Genomic DNA, 24,061 nt, shown 5'->3' with positions numbered 1-24,061 from the left:
TGGAGAAAGACATTATCCCAAAGGTAGAATGTAAGACTCTCCCTGTGAGGATCTTAACCTCCAACTTTGAGTCACATGTGTCTTTATTTGAAGTTAGAGGGGAATGCCACAGCCATTATCTGCTAAGGCCAGGAAGAACCAGGATTGGAATGATCAAATGTAATAGAAAAACAAAAGCCTTAGGACTATTCTGAGAATAATTAATACTATGTCCAAAGACAGACTATTGGAGTGTGACAAGTGACTGCAAACTATTGAAAAAGAGAGTGAGTTTCTATCTTTAGCCTTCTCAGTATCACATATACAGATTAGCTTCTTCCTCTAATTTTTTTTTCTATCTGTAGTTGCCATAGTTTTACAGCTAAAAAAGTGAATCAACATATAATGTGGAATTATCAGAATGCAATTTTCACCAAATGAAAAAAGGGTTTAAAAAACTTGTTCTCAAAATTATTATTGTAATGAAACTGCAATTGAATTTTTTGTTAGCTAATTCAAGCAAACAGAATAAAACAGGGAAAAGTAGTTTGAGCAGCTATTCCAAGCTTCATGACATATTCTTTCTAAATTATGCTTATAATAATTATGTACATATTTTTAAAAAAACGAACAAACCTGATTCCAGACTTTTCATAATACCTTACATTTTTGATGTATACAAAGAAAAGGTCATGTTTAAATCTCTATTGAAGAGAAGTTTTCTAGTGTATCCTTTATTCCAGTGAAACTCCTACAGAAATTAAGAAGATTTATAGACACATGATTTGTCTAGACCACTATTTAACTAAGTAACTGGAAAACAAAATAAATGTTCTGATGTTCCCCACCTCACACAGCCCCCTAAATATCAGGCTAGCCCAGAGGTCTGAGGCTGTGAGGGGAGGAATATCAGGAGATGGCAAAGATTTTCAAAAGAGGCTCTTACCCCAATATATGTTGGTTCAGCTCTCTTTATTCTGTGAAGTCCATAGGGAGAGCGGGGCAAAAGAGGAGGAACAGGAGATGTCAGGGGTCTATAGACTTTGGACAGGGTGGGCTTCCCTGACTCTCTGCCAACCCCGTTGGGGCAGGAAGGAGGGGTCCAGGGTTATCTTGATCAAAGTCACAGGGTCCTGGGGAAGGGGAAATAAAGATCCCATGAACTCACTGAAACAATGTTTGTCATCATTTTTCCTAGAGTTCAGGTGTTGGAGTACACACTTATCCAGAGGGGTCTTGATAGAAGTCACTGGGTACATCTTGTCTTGTACTCAATCAAGTGCAGCAAAACAAAACACTACAGGAGAAAATGTGGTACATTTCTGTCACAGAGTAAGAGGAACAAGACAAATGGAAAATGTAGAACAGGGGGAGATGATCACATTTTACTAATTTCTGTAACTGCTGTGCCACCCTGGCAGCATGAACAATAAGCAGGTATTACCTCAATTAAGGTAATACTGCTGCCTAAGACAGAGCAGCATCTAAATACTGAAGGTAAGTACTTGAAAGCATTCCTACCTGAAACAGTTCAGAATAAACTTTAAGAGGAGTTTAGATTGTTTTATACACCAGCAATACTTTGAACTTGATCCTGAAAGTAACATCACACACTAAGACCTTTACTAGGAAGCTACAAAGGTATACCTCAAGTATGTTGACATGGTGCAGGTTTCTGCTTTGTGCAGTCATTAATGGTTCTGATAAAACTGAGAGCAAACCATATTTGTCACAGGAACTACTGCTTTCTTCTTCAATGCTATGGAAATTTTTCAGGTTAGCAGGCTGGGAAGGTATATCTTTATATTCTCTAGCACAATGCAGTATTGTGCAGAGAAACCCAAGCTGAGCCAGCTATTTCCTCACAGAAGTCTAGGAAAAAAAAGAGCAAATATGTGTGTCTCTAACATTGACAGCCAGATAGCTTGGAGCCAAGCAAGTATTGGTAACAGCCATTGTGAGAAGGAACAGGATGTGGCTGAAGAAAGGAGCCATACAGAGGTAGAGCAGCACTTTTCTGAGACAAACATCCTTGTTCTGGCCCCTGGAGATGACCAAAGGACAGTACAGTGTGAGCACAGAAATGAGGTCAAGAAGTGGCTACAGGTGGATCAAGATCATCAATGGTCCTAAAACTCTTCTGACTCATTTTCAGAAATGTTTGGAAGAACAAGCTGCACATGATAACTAATTTGCAAGAAACTTATCTCCAGGATGGGGAAGCTTATAAATAAAAAAATAGTCCCACAAAGCCAAAGGGTTTTTTCCAGGATGCTGAACGCTCCAGCACCTGGATTGACACTGGATCTAAGACTGATGTATTTTCCTTCCTTCCTTCCTTCCTTCCTTCCTTCCTTCCTTCCTTCCTTCCTTCCTTCCTTCCTTCCTTCCTTCCTTCCTTCCTTCCTTCCTTTCATGCTTCCCCTCATTTAAAATCCACTGCTGTGTGCTTATACTGAAAGATAAGGCACTAATTTATACCAATTTCTATACCAAGTGTTTACTTTACTAATAAAATTTTCTAAGTTTTGTGGACCCTCTGACTTCTGTCATTCTTTTTCAAACATGGGCATCTAAGAATTTTGGTGCTCCCTTCCCCTTAGAAGTGGGATGCCACATTTGTTTACCAGTTGCTGTGCTAACATAGCTTTTCACTTATATTAATTATCCATTCTGATAAACTACAAGGAGTGGGAAAACCTTTGAAGATTACATGTCAAAATGTGAAGATTTCAAAAGGGAAAAATAAAAAGCTAGGAAAGATCGAGCAGCACAGTGAGCTGGTTTCCATCAAGATTTCTTATGAAGCATTTGACCACTAAAGATAAATATGGAGTAATTAAGGTAACACACATATCAGTTGGAGTGCAGCAGAATGTAATGAATTAGGAAATTAAGCTGTTCTCTTTTCCTTGAAAGCATGGAAATTGCCTTGTGATGTTGTATATTACAGTTTATAATTCAGTACAAATTAACTTGGACCCATCTTATTTTAAGTATTAAGTTAATTTCCACTATTGCTGAATGACAGAGTACCTTTGGGAATGCAGGTTCATGCCACATTCATATCAGAGTTCGTTATGGTCATTTTTATTATACTGGAAACCAAGTGAATCCAAATGTTAAGTATGACTTAACTGTGACAACAGAGAATGATGTTTTTATAAATATGTCTCCTACATGCTGTTAAGTAAAGACATAATAAAATTTCGACCCACTGTGAGCAGGATTTATTTTATTAGTTGCAGATGTTATTAAAGAGTTAATAGGTGATAATTGCCACCTGCAGTAATTCAGAGTTTTCATAATTAATATTACATTCCCCTTATACTCAATGGAGAGAAATAGTCTGACTAACCTTTGACTGTATGAGGTGTTTAGGTAACTGGGCTAGAAGGAGATACCTGTGTTGTAGATCAGGATTTAAAAAATCTGCAGGTTCAGGAGCTGAATCTTCCCTGATCTACCTATTCCTGCCTATTCTCTCTTTTTCACTGAGTAACAACCTTTTCCACTATTTGCAATATTTACATCTATGGTTTATTTGCTGTATTCTGCAAGATAATCTTCATCTTTATGTCTTCACTGCTGTAGAAAGCAAAGCTAATGGAATGAAACAAAAGGATCTTGTTTTTATTATACAGCACAACCAGTCATCTTTTTAAAGATAAGTCTTCCTTTTTGTTCATGGTTATCCACTCATGTGAATCAGCTAACACCATACTGAACTAACACAAATCCTCAGCCCCATATATTCACCTGACTCATGTGAGCAGATACCCAGACTGAAAAAAAAAAAATTCTTTAAAACTGCCAGTTGCCAGCGAGCAGAAACACATAGGATCACATCTGCAGCACTTCTGCCAATCCCTTCTCCCTCTGCAGCAAATTATACACATATTCATAGACACTCCAGAGGATTTATCAACTCATACTGAGTTTTCCTGGAATGCAGAAGCAAGCTATAAAGTTTTTCTTAAAAGAATGATGCCTTTTTTCCCTTGTTTTCCTCATTTCTGCTGCTCTGTGTGCCACACTGCCACAGTTATAGAGACAATTTCAACAATCCATGCTTAACAATAAACCCATTTGATGTGCTCCAAGACCTTATTGGAAATTATTTCACAGACAAACTCTGCAGAAAACTGAGTCTGTGTTTGCTGTGGCAGATGTGTATATCACTGCTACCCAGAGCAATGACTTGGTGCAATGCAGGAGACCTCTACCCTACAAAGTCCCAGAGGGAGAGATTTAGTGTTCCTGGCATGGGTGGCTAAATGACTCTGCAAGATTTATTTACCAACAACCTAATCAACAAAGACACTGTATTTCTCTTAAGTTGTATCTGCTTTCTGGTTTGATTTTTCAAATACTCTTCTATTACCCCAGTCTTTTCACCAAACTACTTAAATATATTGAGTGAAGTTACAATTCTCAGTAAAGACTATGAAAGAAATTAATTTGATTTTATGTAATTCAAACTCAGCCCACATAAGCCTGAACATTTACAACAATTCAAATTAGAGTCATTGCAGTTTAAATTCCTTCATCTTCACTTTCTGTCACAACAAATTAAGTTAGATTTGCTGTTTTGAGGTTGTTATGGCTGTCTGTGCTCTTGTTACTTAAATTAAGGACCTTTCTAATCCATGGCATGATATCTAACAACCTCAGAAATAAGTTATGACATCAATAGGATTATGCTTTTATGAAAATTATTTCAAGCCACAATCAATAAAGTATTCCATAATGTTATCAGCTAAAGGGAAGAAATATGAGAAATATTTGGGAACTTAAACATATATCAGATCAGAGTTATAGGAATATATATGTTTATATATTGGAGGTTTTGTAAGTTAACAATTATAATTAAAACCTAATAAATTATTAATGGATTGATATATCCAACAAATTAAATATCTTTTTATAATAACTGCAAAAAAGATAGATAGATATTCCATCAGAAATATTGATTATTCAATCTATAGTGCCTGTATTGTTTGTTCTGACCTTGATTTTCGCATTCCTTAGATGAACTGGGTCAGAAAAGTATGTTATGTTCCTACTCATTATCTGGTTAATTAGCTTCCCAAAACTTCTGAAGAACTTGTCTGAATTTGTGTTTTCTGTGATTTCTTCCAAAATATGAAAAAAAATTCATTTTTATCAGTAAAAAAAAAAATTCCTTGAATTAACTGTGCCCTTTGAAAATGTATTTCCCTCTTCTTTTATTCATATTCAGCTTTCTAGCACCCTTGGCACTGAACAAGCTGTCTGGACTTTATCTGGCAGTTTTGTGATATGTACAACATCACAACATTTCATCAGCAAGCACAGTGACAGATCAGGTGTCCTCTGCTTGTGGTTATGTGTCAGTGCTCAAATGATGGGTAATTACCAGTGACAGACCCAACACTGAAATTGGAGGAATTAAGGGCTGGGAGAAGAGATGGAAGGGAAGTGGAGGGTAATCAAGGCAGTGGGCATAGAGATAAGCAGCAAAAACAACATGTGCATCAGCCACGTTTTTTAGTTGCTTTGTTGTTTGTTTTGTTTTGTTGGTTTTTTTTGTTTGTTTGTTTGGGTTTTTTTTTGGGAGATCTAGTATTATAAACTAGAAGCTGCTCATTCTGCTCATACTTTGTGGTTTGTGCTTCAGAAATTTTTGACAAGGGGAAATCATCACTTTATTCTTGCCTGTGTAATATGGCAGCAATTTGCTGCAGCTGAGTGGGAGACCACAGGCCGAGACAATTGGGAAACTTGTCAAAGAGATCTTTCCATTGATAGCAAAAGAAAGACTAACACTTTCCAATTCTAGGAATATAATAACTCCATGAATACAACCTACTCATAAGAACAGAGAACCTTTTTGTATTTAAAGAGTGTTAGCAGACATAAATTACATATTGTTCCCCATAAGATAACCCTGCCTGACCAACATGCAAGGAGAACTCCAAAGGCACTCTAGACTGTCTGGTGTAATGAGACACTGAGTGAAAATGTGTTCTGGGACTTGTTGACTTGGAACTGAAGAAACAACATGTTCAGAAAAGATAATCTGAAAACAGAATTGAAAGCACAGCTCTGGTTTTACTGGGAGTTCCTAAATAAATATGAACGTCTTCCTTACATGGGCTGTTTGGTTCTGCAAATGGAGACTAAAGATACTGTTTGGAAGAAAGGCACTGGAAAGGTTGTCTTTTGTCCCCCAGACCTGTATCATGGCTGTGTACTTGCTGGGCACAGATATTGCTTCTGGCATGCTGAGTTTGCCAGTCATTTGCCCACAATACCAAGTAGAAGGCAACTGTTAATAAAATTCTACCATTCTCCTTCTTTAGTGCTCTAATTTGTGAAATCTGACTAGACTGGTACAAATAGAAACTTCTGCCTTGATTGGAAGAAATGAGGGTGCTTCCTCTGTTTGCATGCTCAGTGCATTCCCAGGAAGATCCATCTTCCCAGGAAATCCATGTACACACATGCTATGTGGATGATTGCTTAAAGTTTGTCAGGGTTTGAGTCTACCATAACAGAAAGACAACTAGCAAAACTTCTCAAAAATAGCAAATATTGGTACATCCCAAAATATAAAGTATAAATGGAGAGAGTGAACAACATAACCTTTTAAAAAAACCCTTTCCCACTGATGAGTGTGAAGAATTTTACTGGAAAATTTCAAAAATTTCCTCATCATTAAAGCTCTCCCTGCTGTGATTTACCAGCTGAACATCACGAGGCAGAAGAAATTTTGTGAGGCTAGTGACTTCCTTTGTGAATTCTGCATTTTTTCCCATATGAATCTTTTTGTTTCTTGCATCCTTGGTCTGTCACTGTCCCTTCATGACCTTAGAGAAATGAGCTGCCCTTAAGGTCTGTGGGGGGAGGATGGAAACCAAATGATGCAAAGCTTGCTGGAACAGATCCCTCCTTGCCTCCCTCCTAAGTATCTACTGTGGGACACAGCCAGAACAGCCACAGCTCATGGGCTGCCTTGAGGCTAGGGTATCCTGGGGAGATGGGTGGTGCAACAGGGGAGGAACCCACAACACACCCCTAGAAGGAAAACCCCTCAAGCTATAACCACCATTGTTAGGGTGAGGGAAAAGGCTTCTCCCAGCCTGCCTTGCTGTGACATGCAGATTCAATGTATCCCATTGGCCCTTCCCCCTTGCTCCACCCCTGCGCCCTCATCCAGTTGGCCCTGGTGTTTTGCCCCACCCTCAAGATCCCTATATAAACCCCTGCTTTCCCTGCCTGCTTGTCTCTTTGCCCCTGGATCTCTTTGAGGAAGAAGCTCAATAAAGGCTCTTCTTCTGTGTAATTGCCCAGATCACAGAAGAGCTGAAATCACTCGGCGCGAGCACAGACATGCCAATGCCCCCAGGGTGTCTTTTTCAAGATGCTTCTTCAGGAGGGTCACACCACTCTGGACAAACACCCGCCACAACAGTACCCCAGGCTCGTGGTACCTCCAGCTCAACCACTGCCCCTAAAACAGCCACCAGAGCCTTTCCATGGGGTCAGGTGAGTGCTGGCAGTGATTGCTGCTGCTGATTGGTGCGTAGGCAGAAGCATCTTTAAATTTAGGGAATGGGAAGAAGAAGAAAAGAAGCTTTGGAAGCACTGTCCAGCAATATGGAAAATAATATGCAAGGCAAGCAACAGATTTGCATATAGGAGTGCTAAAAAAGACCTATCTTCAATTTTATGGCCTTAACACTTAACTCAGAATGTGGGAGATAAACATCCTTACCACACACCAAGGGGCAGAGACAGAATTTTTTAAGAGAAGATAGTTGCTTGGGTAAAATATAAAATGTTATTCAAGTTAAAATATCTATTAATTAGACCTATTTCAATGGCAAAATATATCAGATAGCTCCTTCTAAAAACTCTCAAAAATAACAAGGGATTGCTTCAGGTACTTGACTACTCATAAGACAGATTTGTAGGAATATTCCTTACATTATTTCTCTTATGAATGTGGTGAATAGCTTTTTCTTCCCTAATTTTACAGGCTTATATGAATATCTTCTTGCCTTTTAGTGATTTAATTCCCAGAATTTAATTTGCCTGAGAGGATTTATAATGTGATTCTCGTACATGTATTATGACTTATCTATCATAGTTAGTATTGGGTTTAATGCTGTGAATTACCATTGTCACTTGATATATAAAGATGGCAGAACCTTATTTTAACTTACTTTTAAAATGTTGTTTCTTTATTGCTACAACTGCATAACTTCTTGGAGATAAGTGCTCCTTTATGTAATGAAATTTCCTTCTGCTTATTGCTCATCTATGTTAAATGAAATTAACTTCATTCACAAACAGAGCAATGCTTTGTTGTTGTTTCCTTTTATTAATTTGTTCATGACCCTTAGGGATGCCTCTTTCACTCTCATCTATGCAAAGGGAATTTAACTATGTTGTGTTTTCCTAAAGGCCAATAATTACTTAATTAAAACTTACAAGATAAACCCAAAAGTTACAAACTCTATGCATAAGTTGGTTTCTTAGTGTGGAAAAAATATGACCTTTGTTTACCAGAAAAGTGTTCTTTTCTGGTAAACAAAAACTTCAAGCAGAATAAAGAGGAAATGACATGTTAATTTTGTTGTATTAGGAAAATGCTGATGGGAGCTAACAAGAAAACCTCCCATGTGCACATATGTAAGGGTGTGAGAAGTTAAGTTTTTGGGCAACCAGTTCTGAAGAAAACAGCTGACTACATTTTGGACCAAGATTCAGGTCTAACACCTTCTAAAAGAAGAGGATTTTCTCTCAGGCTTGAAGATAAAATATTCCTGTCCTGAAAACCTTCATTTTCTTCCAGCATAACATTTCAATTTGATTCTCTTTTGTTTGGCACTTCATCTTATTTGGATCACTTTTCATCCAATTTCTCTATGATTACAACATCCTCCGTGGGTTTCCTCACTTGTAGTTTTCAAAAGGTGAAAGAAATTAAATTGAAATTCATATCCACTGAAGAATTTTCACTTGAAGTCAGAAGAAACATATATCCTTCTATTGTATATATAAATCTAGAAACTAGAAAAGTGTTGAGTTTCAGACTGCACATAGTGTTAAAATGTTATTTGACAGAATCCATTTTCAGAATAGAAACACATTTAATCTTAAAATATATCATGACACTTTAATGCTTTGTTTACAGATTCCTGGTAGTTTTAATTGTCTTCATGGAACCTCTTGAGTGGACTTTAATTTTCAATGGTACCTGTATGATTTTGACAGCGTTTTAACTATTGTGGTTGAGAAATAACTTTGTCCATGGATACTGTCTAAGACATTTCTTCTGAAAAGCTCCACAGACTAATTATGCCATTAAAATACTAAGAAATAAGAGCTCACAGATGAGTTTGACTTGAAGTCCTCAGGACTATGATGGCCCTTACAAATTCTAAACAGTTATGTTAAACCTAATTTTATAATGACCATTTAGAGAAAAGTTAACAAAGATATGTGGTTTTATGTGGTTTCTTGTTCTCTGCTTTCCTTAAAAAAAGTCATATTGATATTTTCTGAATATGATTACTGGCTGGAATATTAATAGTTCCCTATTTCTCTATAAACAGAATTAGAGATTTCACTTTTTCTAAGCAGAAGGATCTTGGTGTGCACTTTCTGCTGTAAGAGAGCAAAAAGAAAATGAATTATGTCCCTCACACTCTCTTGAGATAAATTTCCCTTAAAGTTTAGCCATAAAGCAGATGAATTAAATGCTTTCTCAATTAACAGTTGGGGATTTTTGAGTTTTTTTCTTTTCTTTGATTTTTTTTTTTTTTTTATGATTTACCATCACTTTATCCCAATATATTGCCTTTGAGACCTGATAAAAGAGCCTCTTACTTTTCTGGTATAAACTATCCATGTACAAGCACTGATTTCAGTGGACATTCATTTTATGCTATTATTGAGGAACAGAATTTCAGTCTTTCTATTCTTCACAAATCTTTTGTCTGATCTGTATAACAAATGTTTTCAAATGATCAGGATTTAAATGCTGCCACATTTTCAGTGTTAGCTCTTATGCAAGCTGTTTTCTCTACTGGATTCATTTTCCCACACAATTCACTCTAAACTGCAATTTATTTAAATCATGGACTGACTGGACAGCTAGGGGTAGTGTTTCAGGCAATTTGAGATTTTTCTTTCTAATATTCATTTCAGTATTTGCCAAAGTCCATTTTTCTAAATATATATTTAAAACCCTTTCATTTACTGATTTACTTTTGGCTTCCTATAAGGCTTCTTACTCATCTAGCTGCCTTAATCAATAATTCATTATGCCCTGGAGTACAATCTTTTTTTTTTTTTCCCCTTTGGCTTCAGTATGTTGCAATTACAAAAACAAAGTGAAATAAGTAAAAATAAAATTTATGGACCCAGATGTATTAATTGAAATTAAATTGTATATATTTAAATTGTTCCTATTTGATGTTGAATATTCCTAAAGAAGTTAAAATGGCCATATTTTAAAATATATACTACTGTCATTCCTTTTGAGCTAGACTTGGCACACAACAGAATTGCAATTTGGCTACTGTAGTTTGAGGAGTTCGTGTGCTGTTATGGATTCTTTTTGATATGAGGGATCCTTTGTGATGCCCATATGACTGAAAATTTCATTTGGAATAAAATATAGATTTGTTCACCCATTTGATGGCCCTACTCCAGTAAAGGACTGCAGAACATTGCAATTGATTATGAACCATCAAACTGCAGGAAAGGTGAATGTTTCTCTGACCATATGGCATCATGCTTAAGCAAGGATCTCTCAAGCCTGATTTTTAGAGCTTGGACAGGCACACAGGAGATTATTCAGTAAGTCCAACCATGTGTCTCATCTGACAAAGGTTATGTATGTCAGGACACCTGAGGGGAGCAAGAAGAAACAGAATGAAAGGAAAACAGCTGCACAGAAAACAGAGTCCATGATTTGGTGAAGAAAAACAATGAAAAAGGAGATTAATCGACTGTTTGCGACCATATGGTTCAGAGAGCAAACAATACTTAAAAGTAATGATACCGTTGTGTTCGTGAGCAGCTTGACACAGATATGCAAACACAGGTTGCTGAAGAGCAGTGTACCATGGAGATCTAGGGAGCCTTGTGCGTAGGGAGGAGGCAGAGATGAAAGCTGAAAGCCTTGCTAAAGGACATAAACCACTTGTTAATGCCCTTTCCATTGTGCAACAGGGCAGAGACTGCGGCTCCACTCAGCTCACGCTGCTGCTGCTGCAGGATCACGCTGGATCAGACCGGATTTCTTCTACAGATGTTGTAAGAGAATCATGCTTTAAAGTTCCTCCTTGGCAGGCACAGCATCAGTCATCCAGCAGGTTGTTTGTCTTCTCTTCACTGCTGAGACATTGAAAGGGATTCATCAAGTATTAATAAGGCCTCTAGGTTCCTTGCCGTGAGCTATAAAACTGTAGCTGGTAATACCAAGCTTTGAAAAGAATATATCCTTCTGGTTCAGTATATGTTAAAGGTACTCTTTGAAATAATTAAAAAGCAGAAATATATTATATGGCCAAAACCTTACTAACAGGAGCCCAGTAGCTCTTCATGTTATTCTTCAATTACTTTGTTGAAACTTTTTAGTCTATACCCATGATAATATCTCTACACAGATGTGCCAGACAGAACAGGCTTGCCAGTGAAATCATATCCAAGAGAACTGTGAAATACTGAGAAGCAGCTTTTAAAGAACACTGCCCAGTGGAAGAAAAGTGCTTTATCCATGTATAATAGATATAGTTTATCATAGTTCATACAATGACACTCTGAAAAGATAGGCTCTTTGGGCTTATTAAGTCATTCAATAGACCATCAAAAGACATTAAAAATCCCAGTGACTTCTGATAAATAGACTTGCAAAATAATCTCTAATTCAAAGCCTGATGTGTGAGCATAACGTGTGCATGCTCATGTGTCTGTTAACATATCACAGCACAGACAAAGAGGGCATGACTGAAAAAAAAAGCACTAGATGCACCAGTGCTTCAAAAGCTGGGGACTAAAAAAAGGGCAGAGGTAGCTCCTGTTTATATTTGAGTACAATGTGTAGGATAGGAATCTGATTCTGGGATCAGAGCCACATGGTGCTCTGGGGAAAATATATGTATTAGTATTCTCTTTTTGTAACATCGTTCAGTCTCATTTCATTTGCACAAAATATAAATGAAGGCATATTAAACAAAGCATTCTTAGGTTTACTCTATTAATTTTCTTACAGTAAACCTTCTTATCTCAGTGAAATTGTTGTTCAGACAAAGAACTCCTGTCCCTGAGGAATATATCAGCCTTCAGAGGGATGCACAGAAGGTAGGTGAAGTTTTGTTTTCCTATGGCTGAGTGATACAATAGCTGCACCTGCATATTGCCAAAAACTAGTGTAGCCAACTACACAAATTTTCCAAAACTTTATCCCAGCACCAGAGAGAAGGATAGACTCAGTAGCAATATTTAATATGCTTTATATTTCTTAACAGTGATTAGCTTAATGTTCATATAATTTGATTAAATTTCAGACTGCTTATGTTTACTTCAAGTACTCCAGTAGCATTCATCTTTAAACAGTCACCAAAAGGAGAGCTATTGAAGAACAGGGGTAAATATTTATCTCCCTAGAATCCAATCACTGTTATGAATATACCATCATAGTAAAAGCAGTATGAGAGGAACTGTGATAAAAAAAGAACATTTTAGAGATGATCAGTAAAATGAAAACAATTTACCTATTGAAAGAATATTTTAATTCAGCCCAAATTGTATATCTGGACTTTATTTTCTCTTACTGACTTGCTGTTAGGGACAAAAAATAAAGTAGGGTTTTATCCTATTTGAATGGTTCACAGCAAATAAGCTATAGTCAAGAAATCACAAAATAATGTAATAAAATGTTCAACCCAGCATTAATGCAATTCATAGAGTATTTCAGAATTCTACTCTACAAGTATGACTATGGGTAAGATATTAGTTATTCATCACATTTTATGGCCTTTTATGCGATTAAATGATGAGAGTATTCTAAAGGTCAAATGTGAGATATACGAGACAAAAAATAAAAGTCAAACATTTTCTTGCTGAACATTTTGTTTGTGCTGTGCTTAAGTTGCCCTTAGGATTTCTTTCTGTCCTCAGAAAGTCAACAAGCAAACAATTTGAAAATGATTAATATTGATTGTACAGAACACACCACAGTTCTGCTGGAATTCTTCTGGCTGCAGCAGAAAGTTATATTTGTTGTTTTGAAGAAAGGACTATTATTACAGGGGAAGGAACAATGCTGTATGTCCCTGAGGCTGATGCTGATGCCTCTCACTGCACCTTGTGCAGGGTCTGTTTGGCTGCAGCAATACAGATACCTGAATTGGTGTTTGACAAATGCAGAATTCCCTAAATACACTCCCAGGGGATCTCTTGCCAGGAGAGGGGTGTTACCTGAGGGTCGGTTCCTTCCATGTCTAGGGCAGGAAATGCCAAACTGAGTTAATGCATCTCCTTTTCCATAGCTCCCTTCTGGGAAAGCCCTAGCTCAGCCTTGCACTGGCTCAGTTGCTACTGCCAGTTTCCTACATGCAAAGCCAGAGTCCACAGGGTGAGCTGACAAGCAATGAGAGGGAGAACCAGGGCTGCAAATAGCTTGCTACTCTTGTATTGGCCCAAGGGATGCCAGCAAACAGGATTTATTGTATGGATACAAAATCTCTGCGTGTTCCTGGGTCCTGGCATGTTTTACAACAAGGCTTCACCTGCCCCAGTTCTTGCACCTTAGAAGCATTGAAAGATATTAGAAAATCTTGACCTAGCTTCCCACAAGTTTGTTTTATTTTTCCCTCAGAAATACTGATTGCCAGTTAACAGCCTAATGTTTTAGCTTGGCTTATTTGTTTTTCCATGAAAAAAGATGGTCCTTCAGAAGACAAACTATTTTTTATAACTTAAAGAAGATTTAGCTCCAACTGTAGGAGCTCCTTCATATCCCTCAGGGAATGGGTTCTTGCTAGCATTTCCAACATCCATCAATTATATCTGTCAGGAGTGTAAGGAAAGGATGTAGAACCAGTGCTCAGTCAAAGCAAACAGAATAATCCAACAGCTCAACAAAAAAGCCTTTTCTATGGAAATCTATATTATCTGTGGGTTTTTCCAGTGAAACTGTAAATTTACACAACCTTTGCATGGATAACAGTTCAAGATGTAATACTTGTAGATAAGCTCATAGCAATTTTACACTGACTATTCAAAATCCTACTTTCTCTAAAGAAAGTATCCATCTTTCTTGGCTGCTTTGTCCATTTATAGTCCGTTTCCTTTAAGTAAGGTATATAAAAGATTATAGCAATTATAAAATATTTAAGTATAGTAATTAAAATAATTGTTTTCACAGCCATACTTTCGCCAGCAAACACTGTTTGAACTCTGTTTCAAATACTGTAAGCAGAGGTCAGCATTCACAGGTTAAAAATAAATACTGCTTCTATTCTGTGACAATTTCTTGTTTCATACAGCCTATAATTTGGTAAAAGTAAAGCAAAAAAAAATTTGTGACTTCATTCTTCCTCCCATACTCTGATTGGAAAGGTAACACATCCAGTGCATTAATTGCTAATTTGAACATACTCCATGTCATATATTTTGCCTCCTTTCTGTCACATACATACAAACTCTTCCTTTCTGTTTAATTAGCTGCATCATTATTTAGCACCATTATTTTCTACAAGACACTACTGGTGTTTTAATGTCATATTAGAATATTCTAGATAATTAAGGAAATATGTTATTCCATATACTTGTCTACTGCTTTCAAAGAGAAAAAACAAGCTCTTTTAAAATGTTAATTCATAAACACACTAGATTGGGTATCAACAAGATATTTGATTTCTGCCCAAAGAACCAACAGTACTATCAGCTTGAAACCATCAAGACCTAAAATATCAGAGCACTTCAGGAATATTTCTGAGGACTAATGTATTTGAATTTGTGATAAATTAGGGGTTAAACACTCTTGAGTAGCATCACAAATTTAGTATTTTTGTCTGTGTTGTTAAAACCAGATTACCTGTTTGTGTCCAAGTTACCTTCAAGAACAAGTCTTGAATCTTAGGAAGACAGGATGGAAGTTGCTATCCATTTTTGATTTTATGAGTGACAATATGGGAATTATGAGACCACAGTTGTTAAAAAGAAGATGTATAAGAAGCAGTTCACTCTGATAGCGCTTCATTCTTCAGCCAGGGAAAGGAAGTGTGGAAATAGGACCACAAAACATACTGCAAAAGTATTTACAAATAGCATTTGTCCATCTCTCACCAGGGATGCTGGACCAGATGACCTACTGTGGTAGGTGAGCTTCCAAAACTACCCATTCTGTAATGATATGATTCTGTGATTCTGTTATTCTGTGATCTCTGTTCATGGAACATGTACTTCTAACAGGAAATTTATAAATAGAATATGTCAACACTCTGATACACAATTTCTCCTCCACTACACATTGTTTTTTGCTTCACTAAGTTGACTGTCAGCTGCATTCTCCATGCTGAGAGCACAAGGCAAATGCCCTCAGTGTATCTAAGATCTTCTTTAAGCAGAATTGTGTACAACTTAACATCACAAACAGCTGTTTCTTCCAATGTATCCATCAGCTGAGAACAGTCAGGACAGGTGGGACTTGTCTGTGCCATCCACCCATAGAAATTGAGGAAAAATGACATTCAGCTGTCATTCATGCAAACAGAGCTTTCTATTCCCTTAAGTGGTTCTTTCATCAATATAACTTCTTCCTTGGGACCTTGAGTCACTTCCTCAGGTCTTCTAGGCTTTTGAGATGTGCTGAATCAAGTGCCTAACAAGAGACAGAAAAAAGGAATGGTATTTGTCTCACTAAACCCAGTTATTTCCTTAGAAAGCCTCTGTAATGTGCATCTTCGTGAAAGGCAAAACATCTGATCTAAATCCACACCAAACTTTTCATTTTTACCTCAAGGGTTGCTGCTGACTGAGGCATGGGTATAAAAGCAGACACTATAGCTGACCAAAGAATAGGGCTTCTGCAGATGCTGTGCAAGTCCTTCTCTTCATTTTTAAACAGAACCTTTCTTGATTTCATGTGGAGTACTGACTGAATATAAGAACATTATGAACACCCCACAAAATTCACCTGTCACCAGCAGTGATCTTACCAGCTCTGATACCTTTCCAAGTTTTGGGGAGGGGTCTCATATTCTGTGATCTCACATTCTTTCTGGCTGGAGGCAGCTTCCTGCTCACATAGGAAACACAATAATATGAATAAGTAGCTTCAAAGTGATTTTTCCATTGATTCAGCAAATTATGTAGCCTACCACTCTGCCTAACACAAATGTCATTCAGCTTGATAAAAACTACAGAAAATATGTCTGCCTTTCAGATGGCATTTTAAGTTGAAAAAAAATCTTTCCTGAGCAATGAGCTGAGTATTCTAATCTTGAAATCAGATGACCTTTCCTTTCTTTCTTAATAAGCATCTCTGATGACACTTTATCAGAAATTCTTATTTGCAATGCCTGCTACAAAAATCACCTAATGAATATTTGATACGTCTATTGAACACTAGTTGGCACAGGTGGCCTGAAGAAGCATTGCTTATAAATTAAAAGAAACTGAGAATTCAGACTTAGTGAACGTCAGAGATGTCAGAACCACCTGACATCTTGACTCTAAAATGATCCCTCTAATAAAAGCTGTTAGTTTACCAAAATATCAAGATTGGGCAAACCTTTTTAACAGCAGAGAATTATTCCAGTATCAGTTTTTCTGTCTATTCATTAGTTAAAGTAATTTAATCATCAATCTCTTCTATTGACCAATAGCAGTCCAAATGCAACCATTTGGTTTGGTACCAATTCTATTGATCAGACTTGAGGTAATGGAAGAATAATCATTGTAGGACCAGGAGTTAGGAGTGCAAACAACTGCTGTCTTTATCTACTGTTTTTCTTGTCAGGTTTCACCAATGTAACTGGCTAGATGCCCAATTCAATTTCTACATGCATATTAGAATAATCTAAAGTAATGATGACTGATATTTCCAGGTATCATTAATACCAACTGCCAGCTGATGGCAAAAATAGATCACAGTCTGTGTTGCTTGTCCGAATTTAATAAAAATAGAAAGACATACCACAGAGATCTGAACTGACCCTGGCTGGTCTGAAATAAAATGTTGATGAATACTGTACACTGTAAGTAATTAGGCCCACTAAATATTCAACAAAGCTGAAATACCATTTTGGCATAAGGAGAGAGTAGAGCAGCCAAACTGTACTGAAGCAGATTGTTGAAGAGGCCTACAAACAAATATGATTATTTCTGTGTGTTTCTCTTCATAACCAGTAGTTTTCTTGTGTTATCAGATGGATTAGTTTGAATAGGTGTTGATAAAAATCAACTCTTTAAGTGGCAAAAGCAAGTCTCTCTTAAAAGACCCTAAGTGACAGACTAAGATTAATTCAATGTACTTACAACATGTTAAAAGAAAACTCAAGATATGAGGGGATTTAGACACTGAGAAAGGTGTCATCCAGTCTGAAATTGTGAACATTAAGTTTGGGTGCATTTTCACGTCATGCATTTATTTTGTGGTCATGCATAAGCTATTCAGTCTATATTGCCTTCCACCCCTTTATAAACTTTTTAAATCTAGAGTTGTAAATCTAGAATTCATACATTTATTGTATTAATCATAAGTAAAAACATGGGTATTTTCTCAAGCAGATCTTCATCACCTTTATGCAGGGATACTTCAGTTTCAGCTTTTTACCTAATAAAGGCAGACACCAGCCAGTTTTCTGATGAAAGGCAGCACAAATCCCAGTCTTATATTTTGTAACCAATATGCTTTTGCCAGAATGGTATGTTCTCAAGATCTCCTTGATCATCATGACCCCAGAAACAGATAAAATCTCCTGAACATTTTGGCTACAGGAATAAAATTTAGGTGGTAGTGGTGTTTGGCAGACATATTACCACAATATGACCACATCAGTCATATCCTGAGGGCTGGAATCAACTTACATCAGAATATTATTTTTCAGATTCAAATAGTTACTGTCTTCAAAGTGGTTTATTTTACCTGTAGCACTGTTGTTTTGTTCATATACCAACATAAACTGTCATAGATGTTTGAGACATTATGTTTCTGAAGTCATATATCCAGTAGAGAACTAGGGGTCATGGAACTGGAGACACTGTGAACATAACTAATTTTATTTGCAACTAAATATTTGTCATGGTGCACAGAGTATTAACAACATTGCTGTGAATTCATCCTTTCAGGAGTTCAACACAATATTAGAACAATATCGAAGTAGGAGCTATGATACCTAGAGACCAAGGCAAAGAGAAAATACTCTTGTTCCTCACTGCAGACTCAACACTGGTGCAAAATGCAGCTGTTTTGGTAATAGTGCTTATTAAGTACTTGGTATTTTATTTTTATGGGACTTTTATATGCAACTGATATTTATTTCATTAAAGTAAAATCTAGCTGAAAAGAAATATCTTTTTATTCTTGATCCAGCTCAATAAAGTAACATAACCTTTTTTTATAAAGATGCTCCATAAAATGCCATCTACACAATCCAAAATTAAATGATTAATTGGAACTGAATAGATAGAAAAGAATCCCCGCTGGAACAGACCATTCCAGACTCCCAGCTTGCAATAATTTAAATTTTTCAGCTAAGTGAAATGCTCAGCATTTGTTTCCATTTCTTTCTAGTGAAAGTCCTTTGGGAAAAGCATAGTGTAGAACACTTTAAATCAGTCTTCTTGCATTTGGAAAAATATTAATTCTTGGTTTAGTACTTATTTAACATGTTTTTTATTTTGATTGAAAATTCCATTAGTCTGTCAAACACAATAGTGGTCAACTGCTTTTGTTTAACCTGAAATTATTCTTTTCCTGAGAAGAGATTAATATACCTTATCTTGTATCTGTTTGTTTTCACTCTGTTCTGGAGTTTCTTTATTTACCTTTAGTATTTTGTAGAAATATATGATAATCTGCCTTTTGCTCCTTCCAGCAATGCAATAATTCATACTGTTTGTGAGGTTTTTTCTTTTTTTTAAATTTCTAGGCTATGTCTCAACCAAAAGAGTGGAGTTAATAAAATGAGCTCTTGTTTTTTGATTTGGGAACAGCATATATTTTTAAAATTTTTATCATGCTTCTTTTTTCTTCAAAGAAAAGTTATCCTTTTCATACTTTTGGATTCCAGATCCTATTTTCCTTCCCTAAACATCTCTGCATTCACATGCACAGCTAGCTAAAAAATTCCTCCAGATCTGATGACATTAAGCAAAAGAGGTAAATGCAAATTTACTATCTTTAATAATTTTCTATCAATATAAGTCTGAATGAAGAGTGTCAAAAAGCCTTGTTTCTCAACCAGATCTTTTAGCCCATCCTTCCACCTTCCTTCTCCTTAGACCACAGGGTCTGTCCCTGGACAATGACTTTTTGAACACCTTTAAAGGTGTTATACAGTCAGAACTGGGGCTCCCTCCCTTTTCACTCCAGCCCATCTTTATATACCAGATCTATCTCATGTCTTTGCTTCATAATCCAACCAAGAGATGCTCTGCCTATTTTCTGAACTTTGCCTCAAACCTCTGCTTCACTTCTGCCAGCACTAAAACCAAAAATCTCATAAAACCTTTTTCTGAGCGCTCAATTTAAAAGCCTTCTTGTATAAAAATAATTTAATTTAGTGGAATCATAGCCATAAAGCTCTGAATTTCTTTCGCTTGTCTACCTACATTTATTTCCAGAAATGTAGTATAAACATACCTGGCCTGTCTCTGTTAGATTTATTTTTCATATGGTACCTTCACAAAAAAAGAAAATAGATCAAATTTATATATTCATAGGTGTATAATTTAAATATGCTTACACAGGATGGCTCCACTGAGCCGCTACAGATCTCATTGGCAGTACTACCACCATTCTCTTCAGATATGGATCTTTTATATCTTTTAATGACAGTTTTTCCTTAAGAATTTTTTTTTCATAGCAGTAGTTCTTGCCAAATCTAATAAAAAGTCAGCATATAGAAATGCTGTATATATCTGTGAAATCTAATCTGCAGCAAAGTTGCTTAGACAATGAAACATTGCAATGGAATGGAACTTTATTGTTTTAAACTTATTTCTATTATTTTAAATCTAATGTCTGGAAAAGTACATAATTAAATAACACAAAATAAATTATTCTTTCCCAAAATTTTAATTAAAATCTATGTAGTGATGAACTACATTGCAGCCTCTCTGATGATAATCTAAATGAGTCCACTGAAGGAGGATGGTACTTTTTTGCATTTCCAATATGCATTATCAATTTAACACTTGTATTAACAAATCTAAACGTAATTGCCCCAGGCTGTTTACTCCTTACCTAGCAAAGTAAATGAAGAGATAAATCATGTTGTCAGATGGTACAGTGATATTAGGGAGAAGTTAACGCTATGCAGATTTGAAAAAAGATATACAATAATATTTGGGAAGAGTAAATTTAGTGTTTGAACAATATTCAGCCATGTCCATGACTAGAGATTAGGCAGTGTTCCTTTGGCAGTTCATCCTTCCCTGAAAATAGCCAGCATTCCCTGGGGCTGGGAAATCCCATGAAGGAGTGAAGGGGCATCTTGCCATTTCAGCCTTCTTGATGAGCCAGCCCTGAAGATGCCCAATGTCATAGTGTTCCAGTGATGTGGGTCTCATCTGCCTATTCCCTAGCCTTTGGATAGAGCCCACTAATCTTTTCTTTACAAGCTTCTGAACACCTCAGAAGAGCAAAGCTCTTCCATCCAGGCCTCATTGAGCCAGACAGTACTTGGATATGTGTGAAAGCAGTGGCAAAAAGAGCAGGACAAATCTACTACTACGTGGTTGTTAATGCACCCTCAGCTGTGCTGTGCAGAGCTCACTGAAGTCCTGCCTCTTTTCCTCACAGGCTGAGAGTTCAAAAAATTTAAAAAAAAATTTAATAGATTTATAAAAAATAAATTATTAAAAAAATTATCTTCCCTTGCCAGTTCGCCCCAGAAAAACATCCACCCAGGATGCACATTTTTGATGTCAGTATTTTTGCCAATGACTTCACTTATCCAGTATTAATTCTGGGGGAAGATGGTTAAGACTGTCATACTATCTGGAAAAAAAAAATATGCATATGGTTCATTTTAATCCTGAAAAATGGGAGTATCCATTTACGTCTTCTGATGAAAATGAATATTTTTTTTTTGTCTCATTTTTAGTTCTCTCTGCCTCTCTTCTCTCCCTGAGGTGTCACTGTTAGAATCACAGGAGCATTGGCACCAGCTGGCTGCTGCTACCTTTGGCTACCTCCTTCTCTCTTCTCATGGCTGGTTTGTGTGAGTTGCTCCCAATAACATCCTCTAGGATCTGATTTGCCAGATCTCATACAAAAAATGCTGCTATAGCACCCAGTAGGGTGTTACTAGCAGCATTGCAGCTCACAGTGTTGTGCAGAGTGCGTAAGATGATTGAAATTGTAAAGGAGCTGAATTTCAGATAAAAGTTCTCTTTTTGCAGTCATCCCTAGTGAAGGCTGAATGAAGAAGGTAGAGTTTTCATTTGAGAAGATCTTGCAAGTAGTTTTTTTCACATTCCTGTTCATAGGAATTTTTTACATTCCTGTCATTGTTCCTATTTTAAACCCGGTTTAAAATTCTTTAAATACATCTAAAGATAAATGCCTTCATAAGCGAAAAATTAAATAAACATCTTTAATAGATTTCAGACTGAGATAAAGACTACTGCTTTTATTGAAGTCCCTGAGGACAGTGTAAGACAAGTATTTCACAGTCTAAAAGTCACAGTAAGAGTTTACAATGATCTTGTGGTAATACAGAACACTAATCTGAGACACAAGAGACCGTGAAGTGTGCCTGCAATAAATTGTAAATGAAAAAGTAAGGCAAGGACAAGTATATCCATTAAGATTTTACAGAATCATAATGAGCATTATAAGCTGTTAGCGTAATGAAATTGTTATTAGTTTTACCAACCAAATACAGCATCTGTGCAGGAATTACTCCAAGCAATGCCACTGGAATCTCTGAGCAACCATGGATTAATTGCCAAATTCTTCCTCCTGCCCAATAACCAGACTTCCTTGTCGGTGTCATTAGAGGCAATATTAGTCTTGTAACTTTATCATCCCTAATTGACAGAAAAGGGCAGACAGAGTAAGATGGTGCTGTGACATCAGGTATTCCATCACAATCCACAGGGGCATGTGGTACATCCTTGCTTGTAGCTCAAAAGGAGAATAGAGCATTTGAGTTTCTAGCCTAGCCACTATTCACTCTGACTTTTCTTTTTGCCACTGTTTGGGATGCTGGGGCTCTGCCACTGGCACAGACAGCCACAGGTATGCTGGCCTCAGTCAGTCACCTCAGCAGTTAAAGAACATCATTTTGACACCGCCTTAGGAATAGAACAGAGCTGTCCCTGCCCTGGCTGACAGCCTTGCTTACTGCCCTTGCTCTCCCATCAGCCCCAAGGGAAGCTGTCTATGCTGAGGTGGCCCTGGCTGGGTCACCAGCCCCTGGGGATGTCCTGCCCATCCCCGCTGACAGCAGCACTAGTCCTAGACCTTAGTCTGACATCTGCCGAGGTGTTCATGGACCTTTAGAACATTCCTTTCTAAAATGTTGATTATAAAGAAAATTCAGCTATTTAAGGGTTGGAGTAAAGGCATTTTCATACAGATTAGATTTAACTCAATTTTTTTTATTTATATTCAAGGAGATTTCAGTATTTAAATCAAGCCTTCACTTCTTAGCAAAAAAAAAATTTGGAACATCTAACAGAAATCTCATCTCCCGATTAAAGAAAATGCGGAAAAGTTAATCAGACAAACTGTTTATAATTCCTATGGAATAATTTGACTTCGATTACTCCTTTATTAATTAGGGGGTGTTTATTACCTAATGACCTAGATATCAGGTTTTATTACCTTTGTTATCCATACCTGTCGTACTTACAATGTATTAGTGCATAATGTATCTAACATGCATGCTTGAAGGAACAGTGCATAATCTGTTTCAATTATTCTCCATGTTTGTGTTTGCATATCACTCCATACAGGATCTGGCAGGGGTGGAGTAAGTTTCCCACAGAACAACCTAGTATGTGCTGTATTTTGGATTTGTGAACAAAACAGTGTTGATAACACAGGAATGATATTTTTTTGGTTGAGGCAGTCCTGTGGGACACAAAGCTTTAAAAAAGAAGAATTAAATTTTTCTTAGGCAATGAAGTCCTTGGAAATGTTTTGGTTTAGAAGTCTGTGTTTAAAAATGGGAATGAGGACCCTTACCCCAAACTCTCAACACCTAACTTTCAAGATAAATATTCAAATCTATATATTAATATATAACTTCTAGTAAGAGTTCCCCAGCAGCATCCCATAATAAGCAGTCAATAATTGTTACAAACATTTATTTGTAGCATATAATAAGTGTAACAAACATTTCTTAAGCACAAATATCTGTGCCTGTTTAAAGACTAAAATAAATAATTTAAAGGCTAAAGTCAAATAATGCAGAATATTCCTGAATGGTGCCCCATGTCCTCATAATGTTTCCACACGGAAATTTTCTGTAAGGTCAGACTTGTTTACAACTGTGGTGGTCACAATGGTCCCATTCAGTATTTACCTATCATGCCACCCTACTTATTACACCCTGGCTGAAATATGCTTATTCCTAACAATAGTAAGAATATAAATAAATCAATTATAAGGTATTTTCTTCAAGAATACCTTAGGGCTAAAGACTTTTTTTTTCCCCACAGAAGTTGAAATCATTTGGCAGTTAAAATTCCATTGTTAAAATCACTTCACTCCAATTTAATTATGGAGAAGAAATGACTGAGACAGATGGTCATTCTCTTAGAGGACTAAAGTGAGTCAGCATCTAAGTAAAATAAAACTGTATATATTGAACATGTATTTTGGGGAAAGGATAAACAG

The 24,061-nt window shown here is 36.6% G+C and overlaps 1 long non-coding RNA gene across 1 annotated transcript; it reads left to right on the top strand.

The window, feature by feature from the left end:
- The first annotated feature begins 1,429 nt into the window (after positions 1-1,429).
- On the top strand, positions 1,430-23,986 carry LOC146768746 (uncharacterized). The gene is made up of 4 exons (XR_014956076.1): positions 1,430-7,509; positions 11,209-11,292; positions 12,251-12,339; positions 18,337-23,986. It is a non-coding gene; the product is annotated as an uncharacterized LOC146768746 (long non-coding RNA).
- Positions 23,987-24,061: the final 75 nt, after the last annotated feature.

This window comes from Lonchura striata, chromosome 1, assembly GCF_050655825.1.
Source record: "Lonchura striata isolate lonStrDom1 chromosome 1, ASM5065582v1, whole genome shotgun sequence".
Lineage (NCBI taxonomy): Eukaryota > Metazoa > Chordata > Aves > Passeriformes > Estrildidae > Lonchura > Lonchura striata.
Note: the sequence above shows the minus strand (reverse complement) of the source record. Positions and strands in the feature narration are given on the sequence as shown.